The 25,969-nt window shown below is 43.2% G+C and overlaps 1 long non-coding RNA gene across 1 annotated transcript in view; it reads right to left on the bottom strand.

Annotated features, from left to right (window-relative positions):
* Positions 1-9,467: 9,467 nt before the first annotated feature.
* The window catches only part of LOC128911376 (uncharacterized), a 65,506-nt gene continuing 49,004 nt past the window's right edge, over positions 9,468-25,969 (bottom strand). Inside the window, exons 2-3 of the long non-coding RNA XR_008467066.1 lie at positions 17,643-17,733; positions 9,468-12,684 (exon numbers count right to left, since the gene is read on the bottom strand). This is a non-coding gene — a long non-coding RNA (uncharacterized LOC128911376). The remainder of the gene's footprint in view (positions 12,685-17,642; positions 17,734-25,969) is intronic.

The raw sequence follows: 25,969 nt of genomic DNA, 5'->3' as shown, positions 1-25,969 counted from the left end.
GAGGAGAGGAGAGAGAGGAGGGGGCGCTTCCCCCTGCCTCCCACTACCGGCGCGGGGGGACGGCGGGGAACCGGGGAGGCATGTGCGGGCGGGCGGCCGCCCCGTCGCGGCGGTGGGGTGCCCGCGGTGCCCCGGGAGAGCCGCGCTCCCGCCGCCGCTCGCGCTGGAGGACAAGTCTGGCGGTAAGTATTTATGGGGGCCCCCTGAATGCCCGGGACGTCACTGCCCATATAAGGACTGAGGAACGGGGCCCGGCGGTCACGTGGGCGCCCGCGTGCGGGACCCGCCGCCCCGAATTACCACCCCCCCCCCCCGCCGAACCCACCCCCCCCATCATCATCATCCCCCGCGGGGGCGGCCCCGACCCGCCCCGGCCCCGCTCGGCCCCCGCCGCGCCGGCAGCGCCCCGCCGCCGCCCAGGGGGGTATTCCGGTGGCGGGGCCCTTGTCCTAAAAAGGCGAGGATCCGGCCCCGCCCCGCCTGCCCTTTTTAGGGCTCGTTCCGGAAAATTTTCAAAAGCTTCGGAAAAGCGGAGAGGAGGTCCCGGGGCCGCCCCGCCGGACCCCGCTTCACTTTCTCAGCAGCCCGTAACCGCAAAGCGGCGGCGGGTCAGAAAACAGCCGCATTGACGGAATCCGGCTTCGCCTTTCTTCAAAAAAAAAATATATATATATTAAAAATATATTTTTTTTTTCTGAATTACGGGTGGAAAGAGGCGCCCGAGCAAAGCAAGCGCGTCGATGCTTTTTTTGGAACGTGTCTGATCTATATATACCGTCGCGAAAACGGAACCGCCCGTCCCGCCGTCGGTGGGTTGTTATTGTACCGACGGGCACAACCGGGGACTGGACGGGACGGGGGGGCGGCGGGGGGGCACTCCGGGACCCCCCCGTCCCGTCCCGTCCCGTCCCGTCCTGTCCCCGCAGCTCCCATCCTGCTTCAACTCCCTATTATCTCTTCCATAAACCAGAGAGTGCTTAAATTCTAGCTGTTTTATTTTTTTTCCAAAGTACTAAAAATAACCTCCCTTGTGCCTCCCTTCCCAGGAGAAGCCAATCTTTCATATGCCGCTCCCAAGCTCAGAGCTTGCAAGCCCCTCCATCTTCTTGCCGATGAGGGTGTCAGATGTAATTATTTTTGAAAGCTGTATCCCATGCTACATTCGTGTCACTAATCTCATTACTTGGGAATATTTCATCTCGTGGCTGTTTATTCCCGCGTTTGGGAAAGCCACTCTCACATATGGTCTGTAGCGTGCAAGGCCCTTTTTCAGTGGTCTGTGGAAAAAAACCCACCCCATTGACAACCCAAGCAGCAGCAAGACACAGCAACATGTGAGGGATGCTACAAAAGTGCGCTCCTGTTCCAAAGCGACAAGCCAGAGAATACATAGGAAGGCTAAAACCTCCTCATTCTCATTTTTAACAGCAGATACCAATATTTACAGGTTTTAGTCCATTAGAGCATCTGTCACAGAAGTGTGGCATGCTCAGGTGTCCCTACGGCGCATGCACTTACCTCTGCCGCGTGTCCCAAACGCTGTCACAGGGCGTCTGTCTCCCCAGCCCATCTTTATCCATGCAACACCTCACACCCCAGCTGAGAAAGGCACTCTTAGCTCCTCCGGTTTTGTTTCACTGCTTTTAGTGATGCTCCCATGACTTGTGATGCTCAGGTCACTTTGGTGACTTGTCCAGTCACCGCAGGGCCCAGACGAGACACAGTGCCTGAAAAAATAAAAGTTTTAGGGGCATTTGTCATACCTGCTAAGGAATGGTAGGCATAAACCTAGATATTTTCCTTTATGGGTGATCAGGGAAGTGTGCACACTAATTGGTAAATATATAATACTTAGTTTTTATTTTAATGTAGATTTTGTCACCAGTCGTTGCTAGTACTTAATATACAGCCAATACAGTTGGCATCTGAGATTTAGTTGAAAGAAAGCTTGTGCTCAATTTCAGTAGGATTCTAGGTATTTTCATTTCAAAAACCCATCTTAATTTAAAAGTTAAATTGTGACAGAGAGACAGAGCGAGAGACAGGTTCTGGGAAATTTGACTGAGAAGCAGGAGCAATTGTATTGTACCTTTCCATTACAGCCGAGCTATAATTGGTGTAATCGCTACTATGAAAGAACAAAATATTGGAATCTGTTGTGCGGTGGGGCAAGTGACTTCACATGAATTTGAGAAACAGGTAACTCAGTACACTATCCTCCTTACTGCAAAATGTCACTGGTGTATCAGATACAGGTTTTAGGGATAGCCTACAACATCTTCCTGTATTGTTTGAAAATACCATGTGCCCACTGATGACACGAAATCATAATGCACACAGGAGAAAGAACCACTAAGGTTTCACATCCCACCTTAGCCTCCCCACGTCTCAGTTCCATGTTTGAGTGTCATGTTCTTCATGGTGAGTGTCATGTTCTTTCACTACGGAGAAGGATTCAATGCCTGACACGAATAAAAGTTAACGTACGTCCTGGCTAACTTCACCTAAGGAATACTACTAGTATTTTGTTGGTTAATTTTAAAAGCTTTCTCAAGAATGGGGTAAATTGTGCTGATTTCCAGCCTTTACTGGGACAATCAAGTCACTCCATGTCTCGCAATGGGAGCTTTGTCACAATGGCAGCAGGGTCTGGTGCAGGGCAAGATGGAAACATAGTTACTGCCTGGTCTTCAGGAAGATGCTGACAGATGAAACTCAAATGTTTCTCGTCCCTTTTCAGATATTCTTGCTCTAGTGCTTTGCATGTGCTTTGTGCCTTTGATCCCCATTTGGCTGATTATACCAGACTCCAAGGGTTACACCGTCCAACTCATGCTGACGTCAATGAGCCTTACATGCAAAAAATCCTACTGATTCCTGTGGTTCCTATAAACCACGTGGTTTCATATGACGGACAGATTGCTGGTGTAAAGTGCCAAAGCCCTGCTCACACCAAGAGAAGAGCTGCGCCTCGTACACGCATGACATGTCTGACTGGGTGTAGCACTGACTGAGGAGGGTTCAGAGCTGAAGGGCAGAACTTCTCTTTTATTCCCAGTTTCTTTGAAACCAGCCCCCTTTGGATTTATTGTATTTGCTCTTTTAACAAGGCGCTAGCTGACGCTGCACAGGGTATATTTTCCTGCAGTCATTCTCTACCACAAGTACCTGAGACAGGAGCCGTAGAGATAAAATTGTCCGTGCCTCCATACCTGAGCTTGAGAGTGTCTGAGGAAGAAAAGGCAGCTCATCATCCGGGGAGCTGGCAACACCATTTAACCAGCTTAACATCACACATTTGAGTCATCTCTCCAGGGGGTTACTATGCTTTTGTAGCAAAACTCGACTGACCTCACATGCTAACGGCAGCGATGCTAGCAGGCCTGCTTGGGAAACGCGCCCTGCACTTCCACTGTGCACCCCACTGCTTTCGGGAATGTTAAGGTGGCCCCAGCTCAGCAGGTGCCCTTGGGAGTGGGGGCTCAGCTGGCAGCAGGGACTTGTTCCTGGATAGGAGGTGAGCGAACCTGTCCTATGGCAACAGCAAGGGACGTATCTCTGAAGTCTGGGCTGCATTCACGTTGGGGCTGGTGGAGTTTTTTTAATGTTTTGTGTAAAAGACAAGTTCTTCTCTCCAAAGCCAGATTTCAGAGTTTCCTAAATTTGCCCCTTTTCACTAGGGGTAGAGAGGTTTGTCATGTCCTCACAGGAAGAAATGCTGGTTTATCATTACCTTTTGTTTTGCCAGGGGTGTCTGCTGGATTCCCAGGCTGCAGACAGAAGACACTTCCCTTAAATCTACCCTGACGCCCCTCACAGGCCTGATACAAGCTCTCAGCCAGTGCTGGCCAGTCACTGAAACCTGGTAGCCAGCCAGGGAAACGTGCCGTAAACACGAACCTACAGAAAACAGCTGCCTGGCTGCTGGCATGCCAGGGGAAGGGGATGGTTAAAGAGTAGGGGAGAAGGCATCCCAGTCTGCCCTTAATTACAGTACCTTGATACCACAATCTGCGGTTTTCAGCCAAGGCTTGCTGTTGTCTTAGGATGAATGCCTGTGAATTTGAAATAAGTAAATGACTTTATTGTGAGGATTTGGCTCGGGAGAGCCTTAGCAGCATCCCGAAAGGTTGTTTAAATGTCAATAACATTTTCTAATTCTGGCTATAGGAATTAAACAAACCCATGTGGAATCAGCAAGTTACTAGTTTTGAGTGTGTGCGGCTGTAAACAAGTACGTGTGACAGAGAAAACTTCCAGTCAAATAAAACCAACAGCAAACTCGTTTGCCTATTCTCGTTATTAAACGCGCAGAACATTTCCTACCTATTCCCGCACACGGTTTCCAGCACACGTATGAAATCCGCAGTCCCACCTCTGCGCGCCCCTTTCCTTCCTCACCCGACACAGCGGGGAAGGAGGCTCCCGCAGGCGGCGGGAGGGGAGCGGGGAGCGTGTGCGGGCTCCACTGCCCCCTCCTGGGGGAAGGCGCTCCCGGGAGCCGGCGAGGACGCGGCAGCTGAGCAGAGCGCTCCGTGCTGCTGGTGTTTCACCGCATGACACCATCCCGAAAGCTTTACATCGCAGGCGTGCTACCTACGGAGGGACCGAAGAGTAGCCCTGTTGAGTCACAGATGCCGGCCAGGGCAGCGGGGCTGCCTTATGGCTGTCCCCACTGGCTGTGACCCCCGTAGCCCCAAAAGTGTCAAGACGGAGACCACATAGCCCACGGGGGTGGCTGGGAGCAAGCCACAAAGGGGCATCCCTGCTGAAAGGCTAAAATATCAGCTCTGCGTGATGCTTGCTGGGGGGGGCAGGGGGCGGGGGGGGAGAGAAGTTGCTTCTCATAACAGGGAAAATAACTCAGATGCACATATCATACATGAGACAAGACTTGCAAAATAATGATGACTTTGTTTCTGAGTAGCAATAGGCTGACTGCTAAGCTCTACTTTCCAGTCCTTTCTTCTGAAACTAGTTTCACTTACCCTTGTATTTCCTGCTCTAACGCGCCTCCTGTGCTTTGCATAAATACCGCCTTGACCCGTGGCTGCACTGGCCTTTGGTCCAGAGAGACACTAATCGAGCACATCCCTTAACAATGCAAGTGGCCTTCTTCAGTGAAAGACTGAAATAAAAGAAGTATAGCAAGTGTCACATTTTCAGTTCTCCTGTTGGTCCCATTACCTAGTGTTTGAGTACTTAGAAAACTTGTCAGAAGGCTTTCTGTACATACTCAGTTTATAGGAAACAGCGCCTTCAGACATGGGTACAGCTATTTATCTTCAGCTGGGGAGTAAGGTCATGTATGGCATCTCTTTTCAGCAGAGTAGGAGGGAAAGCAAAACTCCGGCACCATTTTCCAAGCAGTCTTCTGAGAAGAGGAGCAGAAGAGCTCTGTGGGGTGTTTCTCAGAAACTTCCCACCCCTCCAGGGAAGCTGGAGCCATTTACAGGGTTTCTAGATTGCCAAGGACTCGTTTGCGTTTGCCCTGTCTATGTGCCACTTCCCAGAACCTGTTTCCATTTATGTCTCATTTCTCTGTGCTTTGGTCTTAAACCAGTCTGCCTTGAGCCTTGAAAACCCTCAGCTCTTTGCTCTGGGTAAGTCAGTCTGAGCGTGGTTCTGGCTTTTCCTTAGTTTTTGCCATCATTTATTTTCTGCTCCCAAGGGCACGTCTACATGCTCCAGTTCATCCTGACTGTGAACTCCTGAGGAGAAGGGTGTTCAGGTTCATTTTCAGAAAAGTTACCCAATGCATGGCTTTCTGTCAGGAACTGCCAGCAAAGTTTATTGGAGCAGAGATTTAAAAAAAAAAAAACAAAAAATCCCAGAAGAGATTAAAATAAGCAACATGTTTTGCTTTAAAATTTCTAGGGCCAGATCTTCAAGCAGTGTAAATTAGCATAAGTTTTCTGATGCTATAACCCCTACAATCTGAGTGAAAGTCAAAATTGGACATGATTTTATTTAAGGTTTGTTTACTTTTCAAGGCTAAAACTCAAACGTCTCCTGAGGGTGGGCACGGTCCTTTTTGTTCTTTATTTGGGCCGCTTCCACCTGTTTGCAGGAGTTTGTATCTACCTTTGATTTGTTTTCTCTGCTGCAATGTATTGTCCATGTTCTTTCACCTCCCCTCTCATTCATTTCTCTCTCTTTACACTCTATTGTCCAACCTTTTCAGTACTCTTTTCTCTCTTCCCCCTCCTGCCTTTCCTCTTCCTTGGTAGTTCCTTTTCCTTCCCCCTTATCTCAGCAATTGCTGCCAACAGCTATATTTGGAATAGAGTGGGAACAAGCTATTCTTGTGACTTTACTTTGAAATAACTGAGAGGAGCAGATGATTTTCTTTGAACAAATAGAGGATACATCGAGGAGAAAGCAAGCTGGTAGAGTCAAAATGACATTGTTAGGGAATACCTGCCCAGCAGGTTCGTCTTTCCCAACTCTCATGATAACTTAACCAGCTGTTAGTTCTTGTTTGCTCTGTTTTAGCGTCGAATCCTCCTTTTGTGCAAAATCCCTCTCTCCAGGTTAGTAACTCGAGGCCCTAACAAGGCCTAGCTCATCACCACAATGTCTGGGCACTCACACATGACTGTCACCTAAAATCTCAGATGCCAGAATTAGCTGAAACAGGATATATACTTAACACTTGAACTCAATGCTGTTGTATCTTCTGGTGTAGTCACAGGATACTGTAATAGAGTCCCACTTGTCTGGGCTAGCACAGAAATATGCTGGGAGGAACGATTTCCTATCGAGCAACATGATTTCTCCATGTCCTCTCGCATTAACTCCTTCTCATCACCACCTGTTCCTCATCACCCCTGCCATTTACACTGCTGTAAGCAATAACATTAACAAAGCTGGCGAGAAACAGAGCTATACGAGCAGGACAGCGCAGAACGTATTTTCCCCTATCCCCCATATTTGTGTTTATATGATTAACTCCCACATTGGCAAACCAAACAAGAAATGAGGCCAAATGAGAAATTCAGCATCACGGCTTAGCATTTTGTGCCCGTGCCAGAAGAAGACCCAAGTCTATTTGTCTGCTCCCAAGTGAAGCCAGTTCTATTAAAGCCATACTGCTGTACATGTGTTTGTGCGTGAAACTGCTTCATACAGGGAAAGATACATGAAATTACATGCAGAAAGATGCAGGGATGAGATCTTTCCTTACAAGTTAAACGTTCAAAGGAGGTATGGCTGCTAAATGTTAGATGAGAAGCTGGAAGGAAATGATTCTTCCATCCATCGATGACTTTCTGGGATTTTATAAACCAGCTAACACAAATGGTCATGCTGACATGGGGCTTCCACAGTTCTCTCTGCAATAATTGTTAGTATGTTCAGTTTGCCAACAGAATACGTCAATACCAATACCTTAGGAGGGTGAGGCTGGGAGTTCTAATGTTCTATCAGACCATCTAATAGAAAACCAGATCATTCTTCAAGCAAACAGTCTCTTTTCCATGTCAATACTACTACTACTGCCACCATGGTGCAGATCTCAAACGTGCCCTACCAAACAGAGGCTAAGCAAAGGGGAAAAGGAATGATCCGGGCTAAGAAGTGACATTTACTTTCAGCACTACCACTAATCCCCGACAGAGACTGCCAAGTGTCTCTTTGGGCTTCTGTCCCTTCAAACTGAGTGAGCATGAGGGAATTTGGTGTATGCTGCTGCTGTAACAATATAATAACCTTTCATACTGAATTAAACGCAAATGCAATGGCCAAGCATATTGCATTGTTATTTGCAATTTTGTACTGCCATAGAAAGCAAATATATTTTACTTATGTGTTCCCAACCTCATGTCAACAGACAAATGAACTTGGATGTCTTTGGAGAAGACTGCTAAATCCATGGTGAACTCAGAAAGGATTTAGCCCTCCCCTGTTACCTCTCATCCCCTGTTCCATCCCCACCACACCGGCAGCTTGCAGCTTTCCTCTCAGCCTCCTCGACTCCACGTGCTCAGTACAGCTGAATAACACAACTGCAAAGAGCATCTGAAAAATAATCTTTAGGTTCAAGGCTCCCAGGGCATTATACGGGGCACAGATCTGGGCCAACCTGCTGAAGAGGGAGCTAGCCTACAGCTGTATGGCCAGTAGATCAAGAGAAGTGATTCTCCCCCTCTACTCTGCTCTCGTGAGACCCCACCTGGAGTACTGTGTCCAGCTCTGGAGCCCCCAACAGAAGAAGGACATAGACCTATTGAAGCAGGTCCAGAGGAGGGCCACGAAGATGATCAGGGGGCTGGAGCACCTCTGCTATGAAGACAGGCTGAGAGAGTTGGGGTTGTTCAGCCTGGAGAAGAGAAGGCTCCAGGGAGACCTTATAGCGGCCTTCCAGTACCTGAAGGGGGCCTACAAGAAAGCTGGGGAGGGGCTGTTTGCAAGGTCATGTAGCGATAGAACGAGGAGCAATGGCTTTAAACTAGACCAGGGCAGGTTTAGATTAGACATTAGGAAGAAGTTCTTTACAATGAGGGTGGTGAGACACTGGAACAAGTTGCCCAGAGAGGCGGTGGAGGCCCCATCCCTGGAGACATTCAAGGCCAGGCTTGATGAGGCTCTGAGCAACCTGATCTAGTTGAAGATGTCCCTGCTTACTGCAGGGGGGTTGGACTAGATGACCTTTAAAGGTACCTTCCAACCCAACAAATTCTATGATTCTATGATTAAACAAGTCAGCACTCACTGGCCCAGGGACCAGAAACTTCTTCCTGGACTCTCAGGAGTGCCTTTGTTTTTAATATTGGCAGATACAGACATGACTAAGGCTTGGTTGCATCTAAACTGAAATGAAACCCCACCGAGTTTTGCAAAGTAGTCTTTCCCCAACCTCCTTGGATGGGACCAGCTGAGAAGATGAGAACTTTCTGAGCCTTTCTACCACCACTTAGAATGGAGGGAATTTTTATACCCAGAGTTACGAGTCCTTGCCCACGGTGTGAGACATGCTGGATTCATCCCTCTTTTCTGCCTAAATGCAGCTGAGCATCTCTTCCACCTTGTAGGATGGTGCCCAAAACCATGTTTCAGAGTCACTCTGGGGCCTGGTTGTGTCTCTCTGACGCAGACTTTGAGCTTCATGTGAAGTGAGCCAGCTGAACTGGCTCTGCAGCAGAGGTCAGGGTACCTGCCTGGAGAAAAGCCAAGATCCAGTTGGAAGATGCAGCTGCTGTCCCAATTTCCACACTCTAGCTTCGAGCAGATCGCGAGGAGCTGACAGGCCATGCATCTGGAGGAGGGTTAATGAGAAAACTTTAAGTATCAATTTGCAGTTACAACCACAACGTGCAAGTGTTTTCCAGGCATCCGAGGAGGGACAATCGCTGTTTCCATAACCCACAAAGGACATGGGAAGAAAAGGTGTGAAGAAAGAGCAGCACCAAACAGAAGATGTTTTTCACTTTTATCCACAAGAAATAGCAAAGAACAGGAAGTATTCAACCCTTGAGGTACAATGGATGGTCCTTAAAGCTAGGCTGAATAATTATCGTATCATAAACCCTGTCCTGTGATTCCGCTTGTGCTGGAGCATAACTGAAACCACCGTGTCTGCAGCATGACCAGAGAGGCTGACCAGGGCTGCCACGGACTTTGCAGGCTTTCTGATAAGCACACTTATTGTAACATGATTTAAAGTTGACAACATGTCTAAAAACACACACAATGTCAGAGAAGGAATGAAACGTTGCTTCCCTCTCTCCCCCCCAACCTCATTACAGGCTAAGGAAAAATAATGTATGGAGAATAATACTTCACCATCTAAAGAGTTTTTCTGGTTTCTAAATCTAGTGAAGAGTCATTGTATATTTTGACAGAAAAATGAATCAAAATAATAAAGTGAATACAAAATTATATTGCTGTCAATAATTTAATTTACACAAAATAGCACTGTGACATGGTAATTGTTATATATGATGCAGCATTCAGTATAATATTTGGAGAATGCATTATAGAAAGTCAACATTTAACTACTAAAATCAACTTACATAATCAAAGCTGTCAGGGAATCTTTACAGTTTTATATTAATTTGAATGTAATTTACTATAGAGGTGTCATTCTTAGAGGTGCTTACAATAGTTAATGATCTCTGCATTTCCATTATAAAATCCTATTTTCAAAGGTTTATAACTTGGTCTTAAGAACTCTCAGCCCTCCAGCACATTTTCCTTTTCCTTACAAAAACTATGTTAGACATTTTAAACTTTTCTCTCAGAGCAGAAAGTGTGGCTACTTTCAAAATTAATTTTCAGGGTTTGCTAATTTGCTGCTTGCTACCCAGGGATTTCAGAAAAAGAAAGGTTCTTCACAGTGGAAGACATTACAGTTATGTTCTCTTCTTCCACTTTCCTGAGTATTTTTTACCCCTCAGACTATTTTTCTTGCTGAAGTGTCTAAGTATCTTCTGATATCGCATCCAAACCTTCTCTGCAGTGTTCCTTCTCTCCTTCCTATGCTGCTGCCATCAAGCTTTTTTCCAGGTCCTCTTCTTACCACAGGTCCACACTTACCTTGGCAATTGCAACTTCCACCACATCCATAGGTTAATAGGCTCTTTTTGCCCCTTTTTTCAAGCTGCAGCCCTAATTCACTTTTCCAACTCATTAGAAGTCCAACAATTAGTTTTGCTCTAGCAAGCACATTTCTCTCCCTGATCTTACACGCTTGATTCATATCAAACATTACCCATCAACCCACCCAGACCTGCTCTGTTGGTTGTTTGGTGATTTTCAGTTTACCAGCCACAGGAACCACACAGCCCTGAGGCACTAAAGCCGTTCCCCCCCACCCCAGGCTTTCTGCCCAGGAGGTAGGACACTGCAAACCAATTGGGCACAAACAAACTGTTACAGATCATTTCCAAAACCAGAATTTGAAAGGCAAATTGTCAACACAAAGCTATTATCTGTAATAAAAGCAAAGCCAATAATTACCCTGTCTGCTTTGGTAGACCTGCTCCAGTACATGGATCTTCTTCTCCCAAAACCTGCTCAGATTCACTTTTTTCATCCATGTCAGTTAAGTGTCATTTTGGAGCCCCTAGCTTTCTGTAACCTCAGTGTTACTAGACCAGACATGTTTGAGCCAACAAGCACAACTGTATCCAAAATCTAAATCATCCCTACAATGTAAACATCTAGATTTACATGGAAGTAGTTTTGTCACTTGTCCAGGATCTCTTTCTTTTTTTTCAATGCAAGAAGAAGGGCTTTTTAAAGGATTTGTGATGCTCTATTCTAGCCATTCTGTGGCCAATTTTGTCCAGTGCCCACACTTAGCCAAGGCACTTCCTTCCCTTTTTCCATCATTGATATTTTCCTTGTTTGAAAAAAATGAATGTGTTACTTCCTAATAATTCAATGATGTCACAAATAAGATGGGAATCTCCTTTCCCTTATGCATACTGAGAACAGATCTGTAGTTTCGGACAAAAAAAAAAAATCTGTTGCTTACATATCACATTACTGGAGCTGGAAAGAAAAACTATTTCACAGGCATGATGTTTTGATGATGGATTTGATTCAAGAAAAACGTGGTCATATTTAGACTGGATAGAACTGGTGACTGACTCAGCGAGATGGCTTAACTCTGTAACTAAGGCAGATAACAATGAGAAAGACAACACTGGGAGTATTCTGTTTGATCCTTCAGATTCACAATTTAGTGGTACAAAGGAACTCTAGAAATCACTGGTTTTTTTCCCAGTGGATCTTCGTCTGGACACAAGCAGGATGTATGTCTGGATAAGTTATATTCTATAGACGCATTTGACACACTTCAGATTCTTATGCTGGTTTTGGAAAAAAATACTAAAAGACTGGCTGTAGCAAGGACTACTAGCTGAAAGTTTCCGGATGTTACTTCATTATTCTGTGCATTGAGAAAACAGAACTAGACGATAAAACTTTAAAATTGTCAGAGAAGTCAGGGACTGTACGGATCTCTTCTCCCACAGAACGAATGGGACCTGCCAGGCACGGGACCTCAGAGGATGTTCTTCCAGACTGGATGACGATTGTTGCATTTTCACTGTCCCTCACAGAAAAATATACTGGACCGGTTTATCTCCATTCAATAATTTTACTCCTTGAATCTCAATGAAGAGGTTTTCCTCTGATGTAGGTAGTGCTGCCCGCTCTCCCAAGGTTGACGCCCACTTCATTCAAATATTCCTAGTGCAGCAGGGATGTTAGTGGCTACTGGCTTGCAGCCAACATCCCACACATTTCCTCCGCAGCAAAAATGCTTTAATTCTGACCCACTGCCTTTCAAGTAGATAGTGAAAAAGAATCAGTCACAAAGAGCTTTGCTTTTATCTGTATTTCTCCTTCAGAAAGATCTGAAAAAAACATCAGACATTGTCCTTTTTTTTTTTTTTTTTCTTTTTCAAGGTCCACAGTCAGCAAGGGTGAGGTTTGGTGCTGCTGTTAGAGCTTGAGCCCAAAAAGAAGCTGAAGGCATTCAGAAGGTGGTGCTTACAGATTTGGGTAAAGGGAGTCTGCAAGCAGCGTCACTGCGGAGGGGGTGGACCATGTTGCCTGCCATTGTGCCAGCGGACGCATCCAGTGCCTCTCCCACTCAGCAGTTCTTCTGCACTATTCCTTCCTGATCAGTTCAGCCATCACCTACTGCAGGAGCTTGTGTTTTTCAGGCAGGCACTGAAAAAAGATCAGAAGAGACAGTAACTTTTGATTACCAGCTGAAGTTTTCCACCCTCAGCACAGATATGAGGAACACCGCTGATGTTACCTGATAACTGTGGGACAGCATGTTCCAAGCCCAGCATCTGAATGGCCAAGAAGAAAATGTACACGCTTACAAAGCGGGCATGTTACAAGCCTGGCACAGCCACCACTAATCAATTTGAGTTGTTGACAAATTATGCAACACAAATGTATTCTTACAGCCACAAAAGCCAAACACATACACGGTTTCAAGACCACTGCATGGAAAAAAGGGCGTAGTGAAACAAAGCTGTCCATTTCATAACTCCATTGCACACAACCCTAAGGGAAGATAGCACAGACAAACAGGTCTTATATTTGTTAATCTAGGCAAGCAGAGGTGAGGAGAGGTACAGTGATGTTCACAGGGGAATGTGGAGCCCAGGATTACAGTCTGATATACTAGGAGGGTTAGAATCAGAAGCCAGAGAGAAGAAAAGGGTTGGCAAACCATGTAGTTGATTCCCAATGGTGCTGTCAGGATGAAAGAAAGATAAACTACCCACCAAGTCAACAAGTTATGCAGTCAGAAATAATAGAGGGAAGAGGTTAAGAAATAAATATAAATCAAAAAAGTATAGGGAAAGAAAACCCCAAAGACAATAACAATCTGGGAAAAACCACCAAGTGTAAAGTAGATGGCAAAATCTTGTGATACAGGTGGAAAGATAACCTGCTTCATTCAGCAGAACAAGAAAGTCTGGATGACTTGAAATAAGAAAGATAATGAAAATGGAAAGAAATGAACTAATTAAAGAAAACATTACACTGATCTTGCATAAATAAAGTTTCAAAGATTGCACACATGCTAATCTGAAGAGCAGGATGGCTAGAAGTTTGGAGACAATTAAAAAATTTCACTTCTTGATATCAGGGATAAAGGTAGAATTTGAATGGAGATTAGATGTATTTGGTACTGTTCCTGCTGATTATGATCTTGGAAAAATCACGTGGAAACCTATGTTGCAATATACTGGATTTAAGGAGAATTGCAAAATGTACAGGTGAACTCAAGGAACAAAACTAAAATAGTAAGAAGAACATAGGTTAAAGTAGAAGCTGCAGAAAACTGACAGCAGGAATGATTTCAGAAAAAAAAAAGAGGATAGGTAAATTGGATAAAACAGAGGAAAAGGCTGGCACCCATCATTGCCATGACACTTGCATTACATCTCACTTCCAAGTGCAGACTCCAATTTGGGAGAAGGCAAGAAGCAGAATATTCTCTTTATAGGGGAAAAAAAAGGCTTCTTTCTTTTGCAAGTTCCTGTGTCAGTAGCCATTTTATGGGGCTGCCAATCATGGCAAATCAACTGAAAAGCCAGATCATTTTCTAAAGCATCTACCTTCCTAGAGAAAGATTTTAAAGTTGACTGTGTACAATCCAGCTGCTGCTTTTAATCTTTCCCTGACAACAGTAGTTGTTTTATTACTTTGACAGTCATTTTTAGCCCATGAATAGTACCACAGTCCTTGTAAGATAGGAAAATTCTTTTGATCTACAATTTCATAAGGTTTAGCAATGGACAAAGGATTTTTCCGGTATACTTGATCACACACTTGCTGAAGTTTAGGCTTAGAGCCAATAAAAAGGCACTGAGCTACTCATTTGGAGAAACACAAAAATCCTTTTTGATGAATAATGACCGCTAGAAAAAAAAAAATTATAAAAATCCTACCTAGTAATAGAAAATTACAAACAAGATTACTCCTGAAATAACTTTGATATGTTGCCAAAATCACTTTTAACTTTCACACTGTTTTCATATAGTATGATCTAGAGGACAGAAAATATGGATGCAAGATAAGCATTGTGTATAAACACAAAAAAGGAAGGCATTTCAAGCTGCCTGTAATAACTAAGAGAAAATGGGAGAAGACTCAGGCAGACACAGAGCAGTTTCCCAGCATAATGGCTTGTTCTATTTGCTCTGCAAATAAAACCAGTATGTTTTGTGCCATCTGAAATACTGTACAAACTCTAAAATAAAATATATTTCCAAACAAGAATAAAAAGCCCTTCATCAACTATTTTGAGTGAAAAAGTAATTGAAAATTATCAAATCTGTAATTTTTATTAGTACAGGCTGCAGTACTTTGAGCACTTACACATATGTTTAACTTCTCACACACGTGCATCCCATTTTCTTGTCCTATTCATGCTGGAACCCATTCTATTTTTCCTTACGTATAAGGAATTAAAACAGAAATCCTTTGTGATATTAAAGTGTAAGGACAATGTTTCTAGGGCGACTATCAATTTAGCAGCTAGTCAGCTGAGTGCATGTCTACCTATGGGGAATATTTAGAGAAGTAGCTGAATAGAAGTCTAACTTCTAAAATAAACGTGCAGCAGAGGGTGTGTGTATATATATAAACACACATTTATTTTTTTAAAAAAATTTTATATATATATATATATATATTAGTAAGTGAACAGATGAAGCCTGGACTGAGTTTCCTTTGAAAACTCTAAGTCCATTGGGATTGCCAATTTCCAAAAAGACATTCCTTTCTAAAAATCTACACCAAGCTTAAAATTTAAACAGGGTAAAAAGAAACAATTCTCTTTTTAGCTGGGTGCAGTTAGAAATCAGTCATCTTGATACTTAAGTGAGATTGATCAGAAGGAAATTAAAGGACGATTTAAGGAATAACAGGAGGTTCCTCCCCCACCCCCTTTACTGTTCAATTGCTCACATATCTGTAGTATTTCTTAAATAAATGTATTTCAGAAGGCAAAAACATGGATTTCATACCTTTGCCAGACAGCTTTTGTTTATAATATATTGAAATTTCCACAGAATTCCCCAAAATCACATTTTCTGGCAAAATACCAGCCAGACTCCTACAGTCTAACATTCACAACACAAATATTTCGCTTTAGTATTTTCAGATAAACTACTGCCCTTTGGTTTCATTACATTCTCTTGACAAAATATTGAGATGTCTCTGTGCAATTATTAAAAAACCAGAAGTCCTCCACAACCAGCCAAAACTGACCCCAGTATCACTGACCTCGAGAAGTCAGCTCTCAGTGCAAGCAGGAATCTTCACCTCTGTTTCACCAGTTTTCCAGATCTCTAAATCAAAGACTTTTTAAAGGTTCATCCTTGCCCTACATGCTTAGTTATATTTTCAGTCCCACCATTTTGGGACAAGGCACACCTTTGAGCTCTGCATATGCAAAATTTTTCTTTCCATTCTTTCCTCCAGATTTGGAAGACACAGAGGAAATAATTTGGCCTCTGCTGTTTGTTAATTATCTTCAGAAGTTCCTACAGAACCTCAGCCTCTTGCATCAGACCAGCCTGGACTTATGACCTGCCCAGCATTTGCCCATTCAGCCCTGTTAACTGAGTTATCCCCTGCCCTTATTGACTCTTGAATTTGCCCTTTGAGACCTCAATGCACTAAAAAGGGAAAGATGGACTTACGGCAGGAAACACAGTCCTGTGTTTCTGCATCCTTCCTGCCACACCTTGCAAAGTGCTTAAGACAATACCTTGTGTAATAAAAATGAATGAACGTTTGAAAGCACAAGCGGAGTTGTGCTCTGATAATCCATGCGAACTGCAGTTCACGTAGGTGTCCCTCTTCTCTGAGTACTGTAAATAACTAAAAAGAGGTCTGGCTCCAAACCCTACTGAAGCCAGGAGCAATTGCCCCCCACAAAGTAAGATGCAGCCGTTGACTGCTCCCAGAGCAGTACTGCCCAGGGAGTTCCTGCTAGCCCAGACTGCCACCATCCAGCTGACAAGCAGACCACTGCATGTACAAGGCATCGGCTCTACAAGGCCTGCAGGAACTTTGTGTGAACGGGACTGTTAAAGCTTTAGGGGGCAGAGATTACACCACCAGGAGCATTCTGTTGCCTATACTCATGTTTATTTAACTGATGATTTACGTCTGCAAAAGCATCAACTTCTCAACAAAATATTCATCAAAAGACTAGCTCTATGCTTTCTGATTTCCAACACTGACTCAGGATATTTCATCTAATAAATCTGAAGTAGGTATGAATAAACAAACATGGCATTATATTAAGCTCATTAATTATGCACCAGCTACACAGTATTAGAAGTACACACAATACTGGGAGCTCATGGAAGAAGAGTCTGCAAAAGGGAAAGATTGTTATCTACATGATCAAAAACCTCATTTCACTTTTAGCTTCACCTGTTTTGTATGTTTTGGCTAAAAATGTATGGGTAATTTCCAAGTCGTGGTTGACTGATGTAGCATATAGTATCTCTATATATTTCAATGTTCTATGCACTGTACCTAAGAACAATCAGACCGAAGCCTTTCTAGTGCAGTGTTCTGTCTCTGTTTATTTGTAAAATACAGCTATTCCTCCATCGTGCTGTGTGGGACCAGAAAAATGATACAGAGCTTTTCACCTTGGAAGGGGAAAAAAGAAAAAGAAAAGGAAAGTTCCCTTCTCAACAGGGAATAAAGGGCCCCATCTCTTGGCATCAACATACTCAGATCATCTCTTGTAGAAGGAGACAAGTGTTGTCTTCTGAACTACAGTCCTAGCTGAAACTTTTCTGCATAGTGGAGCAAATCATAAACTTAAGGCCCTCATTAGCAGATAAAGGTTTCCCAGGGAAAATCGTTTGATTTCTGGACACCCAACGTTTCAGCCATCAGCCCCAAGAGTGAAGGAAGAGAGAAGCCAAGAGATCTGGCACTACGCTGTGCTCCTAAGGGCCCTCCTGCAAAACCTCTTCCAGGCACTTGCAGGACAGTATCTGCTTTCATTCAGGCTCAGCACCCTTACAACTCCTCACCTTCCTCCTTGATATGACAGTGACTTCTGCAGCAATCACATTCCCACACCTCCTTCTGGGGAGGAAGGATACTTGTTTTCTACTGGGTTCATTTACCTTGTCCAAAGTATCAGTCAACATTCAGCACTGCTGTACCAAGGGGTCTGTTGCAAAATGCAGGTCCATGTTCTCTCAGTTTCATGGTAATCTAAGAAAGAAGTTATGCTGATGTAAAAAAAGAGTTTAAACAACCACATAAAGACTCCCATAGACAGTAACACCCTTGAACCTCATTTCTCTGTCATTGTCCCAGCAATTGGGCCTGATCAGGGTGTCGCAGTATCATTCCAACAGCTGGCACGAGCACCGTCAACTCCCTTTCCTTCCAGTTTCCATCTTGTCTCTCAAATTGGAAACTGCTTTATGTTACTGGAGACAAGAAAGCATCTTCCCCTGGTAAGAGATGCTATATATCTAAGGAAAAGGATGAAAACTAAAAAATAAGTCTGTAGCACTTGTATAGGATATATATAATTTATACAGATCTACCTGTTATCCAAAATCTCTAACGTGTAACTAAAAAAGCATTTGGTTTGCGGTTTGGGGTAGGTGGCTTCTCTTACAAACATATGACGTTGCATTACAGCTACAAATGTTCTTTTGAAGATGTAACACTGTAATAGTCTGAAAATATCTGTGCAAACCTTTTATGGGTGATGTTCTCAAGCCTTGTGTTAGCGTATTGGTGTTGCTAAACCCAACAGACTAAAGTAGTATCACCTCTGTTAAAACTCATCAATTTTCTGTGAACAGTTCTATAAACAGAAAAAATGTCTGTATCCCTGATAAACTGAGAATCGATGTGAAACAAAACCAAGTGTTCAAAAAATTTTCAACAAACGAGGTAATATTGTGATACATATTAAGATCTCACAGAAAGGAAAACATTTATTGCTAAGAAGCTTCCAAAGCAAGCTGGCTGCATACAGCTGCTGGATTTTCTTTTTCATCAATGAATTGTGGAGAATATTGCAGAATTGATATTAATCTTGCCCCTTAACATTTCTTGCCATGAGATTTCCTCACCATCTATTTAAATTTAATTTCATAAATATCCCTTGAAAGTAGAGGTTTTAAAAACCCGAAAGGACCTGGCTCCCCTGTACTGAAAGGTGAAGCGGGCTATATTTAGAATCACCTTTGCAGAAAGGGAACACCTCAATAAATGCTCTGTGTGGCCATTTGTGACAGAGGGTTATGTGTCTGCCAACACAACCTACATTTTTTACGCTAATAGTACCAGTCAGAATAAATATTATCTCCACTCGTGTGACAGACCTTTGATAAAGCAGGATTGGCCTGGTTGATTAGCAGTACGTGTCAAACACAGATAATGGGGGAATCCCTTTCAGCAGCAGCACACAACCTCAGCAACCATAATGAGACCAATTTAATGAGCCTTCTGTTTTACAAGAGATATTAATTGCAGTCCTGTCACATAAGGTACAATTCAAGATAAAATACGTAAAAAGGAGGGAAATCGGATTTCATTCCATTTTTGTCATGATTATAAATTTTCTTGCAGGATCATGAATCTCCCCACTGCTGATCTAAATACTCTGGGTAGCTGACACGCTGCTGTAGAAGAGTGTGCATTGTTATGAAGGCTGTTGAACACTAGAAGAATGTCAGGCTTTTCGTTGCATCTTTCTGCCATTATGATTTTTATTCTACTCTAGGCAATATTGGTTTGCTTGTTTTGTAAAAACGCAAAAGGCGGCACCATTCCTGTGTATCCATCTACAAGGATGCTTCCTCATCTCTTACTAGTACCATCATGACCTTATAAATGCTTATGCAAGTGCTCCATTTGATACTTCTTGCTTGAGGCTCACAGATTTACAGTTAAACATACATCCAAGTGTTTTGCTGGAGTACAAATTATCTTCATGCAAGTAAATCAGAACTCCCAGTTCAGTGTCTCAATAGTTATTCCACAAGGCCAAGTGCTGGGTCCTGCACCATTACAAGCTTGGGGCAGAGTGGCTGGAGAGCTGCCTGGCAGAAAAGACCTGTGGGTGTTGGTCAACTGCCGGCTGAATATGAGCCAGCAGTGTGCCCAGGTGACCAAGAAGGCCAAACAGCATCCTGGCTTGTATCACAAGTAGTGTGGCCAGCAGGACTAGGGAAGTGATCGTCCCCCTGTACTCAGCACTGGTGAGGCCCCACCTCGAGGGCTGTGTCCAGTTTTGGGCCCCTCACCACAAAAAAGACATTGAGGTGCCAGAGCGGGTCCAGAGAAGGGCAACAAAGCTGGTTGAGGGGTCTGGAGAACAAGTCTTATGAGGAGCGGCTGAGGGAGCTGGGGGTGTTCAGCCTGGAGAAAAGGAGGCTGAGGGGAGACCTTTTCGCTCTCTATAACTCCCTGAAAGGAGGGTGTAGCAAGGTGTGTGTTGGTCTCTTCTCACAAGTAACAGGCGATAGGATAAGAGGAAACAGCCTCAAGTTGCACCAGGGTTGGTTTAGACTGGATATTAGGAAAAAATTTTACACTGAAAGGGTTATTAAACATTGGAACAGGCTACCCACGGAAGTGGTTGAGTCACCATCCCTGGAGGTTATTAAAAAAACGCTTAGACATAATGCTTAGAGATAAGGTTTAGTGATGGTTTTTGTCAGAGTTAGGTTGATGGTTGGAGTAGGTGATCTGAAAGGTCCCTTCCAACCCAGGCGATTCTATGATTCTATCCAATTACTCTTCATAATAGGATATATGTTCTCTGTGCATCATATAAACTTTGTACTGCCAAAGCATGTGCTCCCAGGCAAGGCTCCTTTGATTGAGGCAGAGGGTGGACCTGCCAGATGACAGATGCTCCTGGCTGCCGCGTGGCAGCGAGGATGCTCTCCCGTGCTGCTTCCTCACCTGTGAGTCACAGCAGCTGCAGGCTCATCACCTGTATGCGGCAGATGCTGAACAGTGTGTGCTGCCCATGTGTGTGTTGCGGCACGGAACAAGTCTCGGCCACCAAGTTGCACACCTGCTTGTGTTGAGGATTTACCATTAAAATTAATTCTAACAAATACATCATTACTTCAGCAGATGTAATGTGCTTCTGAACCAGATCGAGGTTGTCTTTAACAACAAGTACACTTGCAATAAAACACAGTGGCTGCAAAACTCTGACTACAATATATTCAGCCCTAAATATTCCCACATTATATCAAAATGGGAGAAACTTAGAGAAATGTAGTCCTTATTCCTAATCCAGCCATCAGGTTATACAAGTTCAGTTTGCTTAAAGATACTGCAACAGCAGCTTTGCAGACAACCTTGTTGCTAAAGAGCTGAACCTTAAAGCTGTTGCACGCCTTCGGACACATCTCTGAGTGGTAGTGGTTCCCAAATCTCGTCCTCAAGAAGGCACTTGGGGCGACATTTGGCCCAAAGATGCAAGTATGTACTGACTTGGATTCTCAGAAGTATCTTAGAGTCCTAATTCATATTTTAGAAGTCCCAGGTAAAATTTATCTGCATTTTAGGAACATCAATAACTTTACAAATCCTGTCCAAAGAGCTTAATTTGCTTCTGAAAAGAGGTGCTTTAAAAATTATAAATATGTAATTCACAGTAATAGAACATCAGCATGTACTCCCACACCTGTTGGGCCAGAAAGCAAGTATGACACTGGGAAGAGCAGCCCTTTACTGCTTGTATGGAAATGCTGAGATCATTCCAGGTGACCCTGTGCAGAGATAAAAGGACCAACAGAGTTTTTGTAAGCAGTATTTTCTGATTGTAAGAAAAAAAAACCAGAATACACAGATGTGAGAACATTCGCAGGTAAAATTCTTGAATAATCATTTCCTGATTTGGGGATTTTGTTTTTTAAGATTTTAATTAATGGAAAATAATGATACAGTAAGACAGTGTAATATATAATTTCATACTCTGCACCCTGACAATATCCTTTCTGAGATTATTAATTTCATTTTTTCTGAAAAGTACCATGTACATATAAGCTACTTAATTAAATACAGGATGTTATCTTCTAGCAACCCCCTTCCACATTCCGAACATGAGAGAGTACACTAGAATATTGATAGCCCAATACAATATTTTAATGTTGGAAAATATATTAGTTTTCAGTAATTACAATGACTCATCAAGAAAGAGAAAAAAGAAAAGAATGAATATATAAACTAATTTTGATTGTCTTTTGTACTGTCACATTGTGAGCAAATAAGAGCTTCACGTATGTAAAAAAACCATTTGCTCTCTCCTGCAGGGAGATCACTTACCCATCGAGCTGGGACGGACCCTGTTCTGTGACCTCTGTGAAAGTCGCCCCAGCTCCCCCGCAGTTACACGTTCTGAAGATCATCCTTTGTCTCAGTGCCTCTGGTCACATACTAGCAATGGACTCTGCTACACTCGAATTAATCAAACAAACTGCTCCAAACTTTAGTCTTTTATACAGCAGCCAGTGCAACAGAGCGTCATCTCACGAGTCCCATATTTGTATGCATTCGGCATAAGAAATATACGTGTGACATATTGCCTTCACTGTGATCAACACGCCAATTGATATTTTCACCTTGTTCTGCGATAGCTGCTTCCTAAACCAAGTACCTATGAGTAAATAATAGCAAGGACAGATCCGTGCACTTCTGTTGGATTTCAATGACTGTGATAAAACCTGGGAGTATCCAGAAAACAAGCCTTCCAGTACACAGGAAAACTACATTTCCAAACCACCAACAACAGACCTGCCAGACAAATATCTAGACTTCTCGGGACCAGTGTTAAAGTGCCACAAAGTGGTGCTCCCCCACTCCATAGCTGGGGCTAGAGATGCAGGAAAGTATCAGCTACAACCTGGCATTTTTGTATGGCTTTTCAGGACATCTGAAACACCTCAGGTGAGCACATACCTGACACCCTCTTGACCCTTCAGTGTGCTCTCTCTGCATGGCACCAGCTCTCTGGGACTCTATGAACAGCAAAAGCTCCCAGTAGCCCTTGATGCCAGGTGGCAGCTGCAACAGATGAAGACATCTATTTACAGCAAACATCCCAAACCCATAGTTCAGGCAAAACCCTTCCTTTCTCTAAAGTTAAAGATAATGGTTAATGTCCAGGTCAGCAGTGCAGAACAGGTCTGGTACCCTGGGGTATGAGATTTCGCATGAGTTGGGGAGTGTGTGTGAAAAGTGTTGTTAGCTAGTCTCCTCTCGGCTACTGTTAGAAGTTGCTTGCTATTCCAGGGGAAATTAGAATACTTTAAGTTCACAAAGTATTTAAAATGCAACTACTTCAAAAAGACAGGCTACAACTGAACCTTTCAGCAGTGGCTTTCAGAACCCCACCCTCAGCAAAGCAGAAAGAAAAGAAATGGGAGCTCAGCATTTCTCACAAAATGGGGCTGTGTAAAACCCCCGGGCCAAAAATACTCTTCAGAGATCCTCGGAGAGCATAAAAGATCAAAACTTCAACCTCGGCCCTGTGTATCTGAATTGCTAATAGATGCTCAGTACTGTCTCCATCTGCAGCATCACACAACGAGGATTAGAGGTGATCATGTTTTTAAGGAAAGGGAGTGTTTCACATTGCCAGAAGCATCTTCAAGACTCAGACTCAAAATTATGATATAGCATTTTCTGTCTTGGCCTGAACAAGGTTTTCCAACCACTAGTTTATGAACAGCTGCACCAATACTGCGCTGTTCTTATGTGCTAAATAACAATGGGACATTGCAAAGCTACAAAGGCTCGTCCTGTCCATTTAACCAGCGTGTCACACGGAGACAAAGCATAATGCGGCCCTGTGAAAAGTCCACCCACAAACTTCATTTCACACTATAGAAAGAGGCACTTGAGTTCTCTGCCTTCCTCCTCTCACACAAGTTCACACGACAGCAACTTAAACATTTTGGAGACTGCAGAATACAGCCTTCCAAAAAGTTGCCACCTTAAAAAAAAAAAAGTAATTCAAAATATTTCAGTCTACCTTGCTATTTCTTTCTTGTTCAAAACTGTTGTGTGCAGTTTGTCTTAAAATGTAAATAAAACAATAAAACAGAGCAGTTGCTATTGAAGAGAAAAGCCATGTCATCTTATCAAAACCTAACACTACAGAATCTGAATCCACAGCACTTTGAAGTGAATACAAAATGTTATTACTAGAAATACAATTTTTTTCATTACTGAAACATACTGCCTTAAATTGCAAGAAAAAAGTTTAAAAACCACTGTGTTATTTGCTACCAAACAGGAGATATTGATTTTATCAATTTAACCCACAACAAAACACCCATTATACTGACACAGTGGTACCAAAAAGGACAACCCCCCCTCCTTGCACACACACATATGCACACACACAAACACAGGCTCGTCTTACCCAAAGCCAGCAGAACAGCCACACAGCTCCAAAAGAAGGGGCAAAAAGAGCAACAAAACCAAATATTAGCCATCAGAAAAAGACATTCCTCAGCAAAGCTATATTTGGAAGACAGTGTCATGTTGTTACCGCGGTGTGTTGATGGGACCACGCAACAAAGACAGTGTCACACCAAATAGAAAATAAAAGGAAGGGATAGTGAAGAGTATGTAAAACTACTATTTTAGGAGTCTATTTTCCCCAAGCAGAGCGGTAGGAATTAGTGAGGACTGTAGTTAAGCAATCAAATATTCCTGGAAGGAGCCCTTTATATAAACAATTAAATCATTCCTATTTGGTTTTATTCAGATTTCATAGGTCCCCAAATAACCCTTTTAAGCATTTAATTTTGTAATTAATTAATTTTCTGCACTGGGAACTACAACAAAGTTGGAACAATTTTCTTAAATGAGAAAACAGCTGATGGCTCAAGTTTCCCAACACTACTCATCCCGAGCCTTTCTGAGAATTCATTGACAAACTTCCCCACCAACGTCCCCATGCAGCAGAGTCTCAGCAGTGTAAACCACAAGCATTTACATTTGGTTTTAACAGACATGAAAAAATGGAAAACATCCTTCTGCAAAGCAAAGGGAGGCTGATAGCTTTATGTTAAAGTGGCACTCAAACAGCTAATCAGACCCTGCAACACACTGAACATTTTCATCTGCCATAAACATAAGGTGCTGGCAGGGTGGATCCAAGGGCACAGATTAGGGATTTTTACCTAAATACACTTCTTCTGGATGTTACTCCAACAACAGTTATACTCAGAAACTTCTTTAGCTAAGCACAATCAGTACAAAACGTGGTATACTTCCAGTAGCAGCCTGAAGAAGACTAACAACAGTTAGCAGTCCTGCTAAGTCACCTGTACTGATGCTAAGGGCCCTGTTTTGGTCACTTTGTTTAAGCACAGGTGGTGTTCCTTTGATTTTACAAGGGTATTTGCCAGGTTAAGGTCTGCAGAAGTCAACAGACATGCCAGTCCTCACAACCAGGAGAAAGAACACATTTAAATGCTGTGCTTAGATGAGGCCTTTAAGACCCAACTCTCTGAAATACAGGTGAGCACAATGGAATTATGGTAACAAACCTTGTGCAGATACAACTGGAGCAGGATACAGCCCTCAGAGCCAGCAGAAAGCTGCAGAGAGCCAGATGGGAGATCTTCCAGACAGCGTAATCACACTATCCTCTCGAGAAAAGAAAAACAAAGAAAATTTCGAAGTTGCCAGGTGCAACTTCAACCAGGTGCCAGTCTTCCTCAGCTGAAGTCATTGAACAAAACTGCAGGAATGAAAAGACGCTTGCCTAGGTGCTTCTGAAAAAATTAAACTAGAAGATTGTGATGGGAGCAGGATAAATGACATTTCTGTTGCCTTCTTAGGAATTCTTTTGAAAAAAACAGTGGTAAAATAAATCAACAAATTAATCACCATTGACTTACTTTTCTCATGATTACATGACCTACGCAATTCAAGAAGGGAAAGCGTTCCTCTGCAAACAGGCTGTTGAGACACTACCTTGCAAATAAGAACTCTCCCTCTTTATTGTAATGGGTCTTGACATTGACATTGTCATGTTAATTTGCCAAATTCAGTCCCAGTATTTGCTTGAATTGAAGGAGCAAAAAGATATGAACATCAACCACCAGCTAAGTCCATGAAACACAAAAGCTGCCCTTTTATGGTCAGTGGTACTCCCCATACTTTTCTTCCTTTAGCAAAATGGTCAGATCCCGGAAAAAGGCAGCCTGGATAAATTGTAAGTTATCTTCTTGTTTTAGAAGAAAAAGAGGAATCTTTGGGGGGAAAAAAAAAACCCACCGCACTGATTCATTTGGCAGATCATGTTTCTCGAAGAAAGCAAGCTAAAATTTTATCACAGCTGAAGTAAATTGGCAGAAGATTTGGCTGTAACAAAGCCATCCCTCTAAGCATGAATTTTCCCATTTTGTGAGTTCAGAGAAATACCTGCCATTCCCTGACCCCATTTGGT

Source organism: Rissa tridactyla, chromosome 6, assembly GCF_028500815.1.
Source record: "Rissa tridactyla isolate bRisTri1 chromosome 6, bRisTri1.patW.cur.20221130, whole genome shotgun sequence".
Taxonomy (NCBI): Eukaryota; Metazoa; Chordata; class Aves; order Charadriiformes; family Laridae; genus Rissa; species Rissa tridactyla.
The sequence above is the reverse complement of the archived record's forward strand: the minus strand, read 5'-3'. Positions and strand labels throughout refer to the sequence as shown.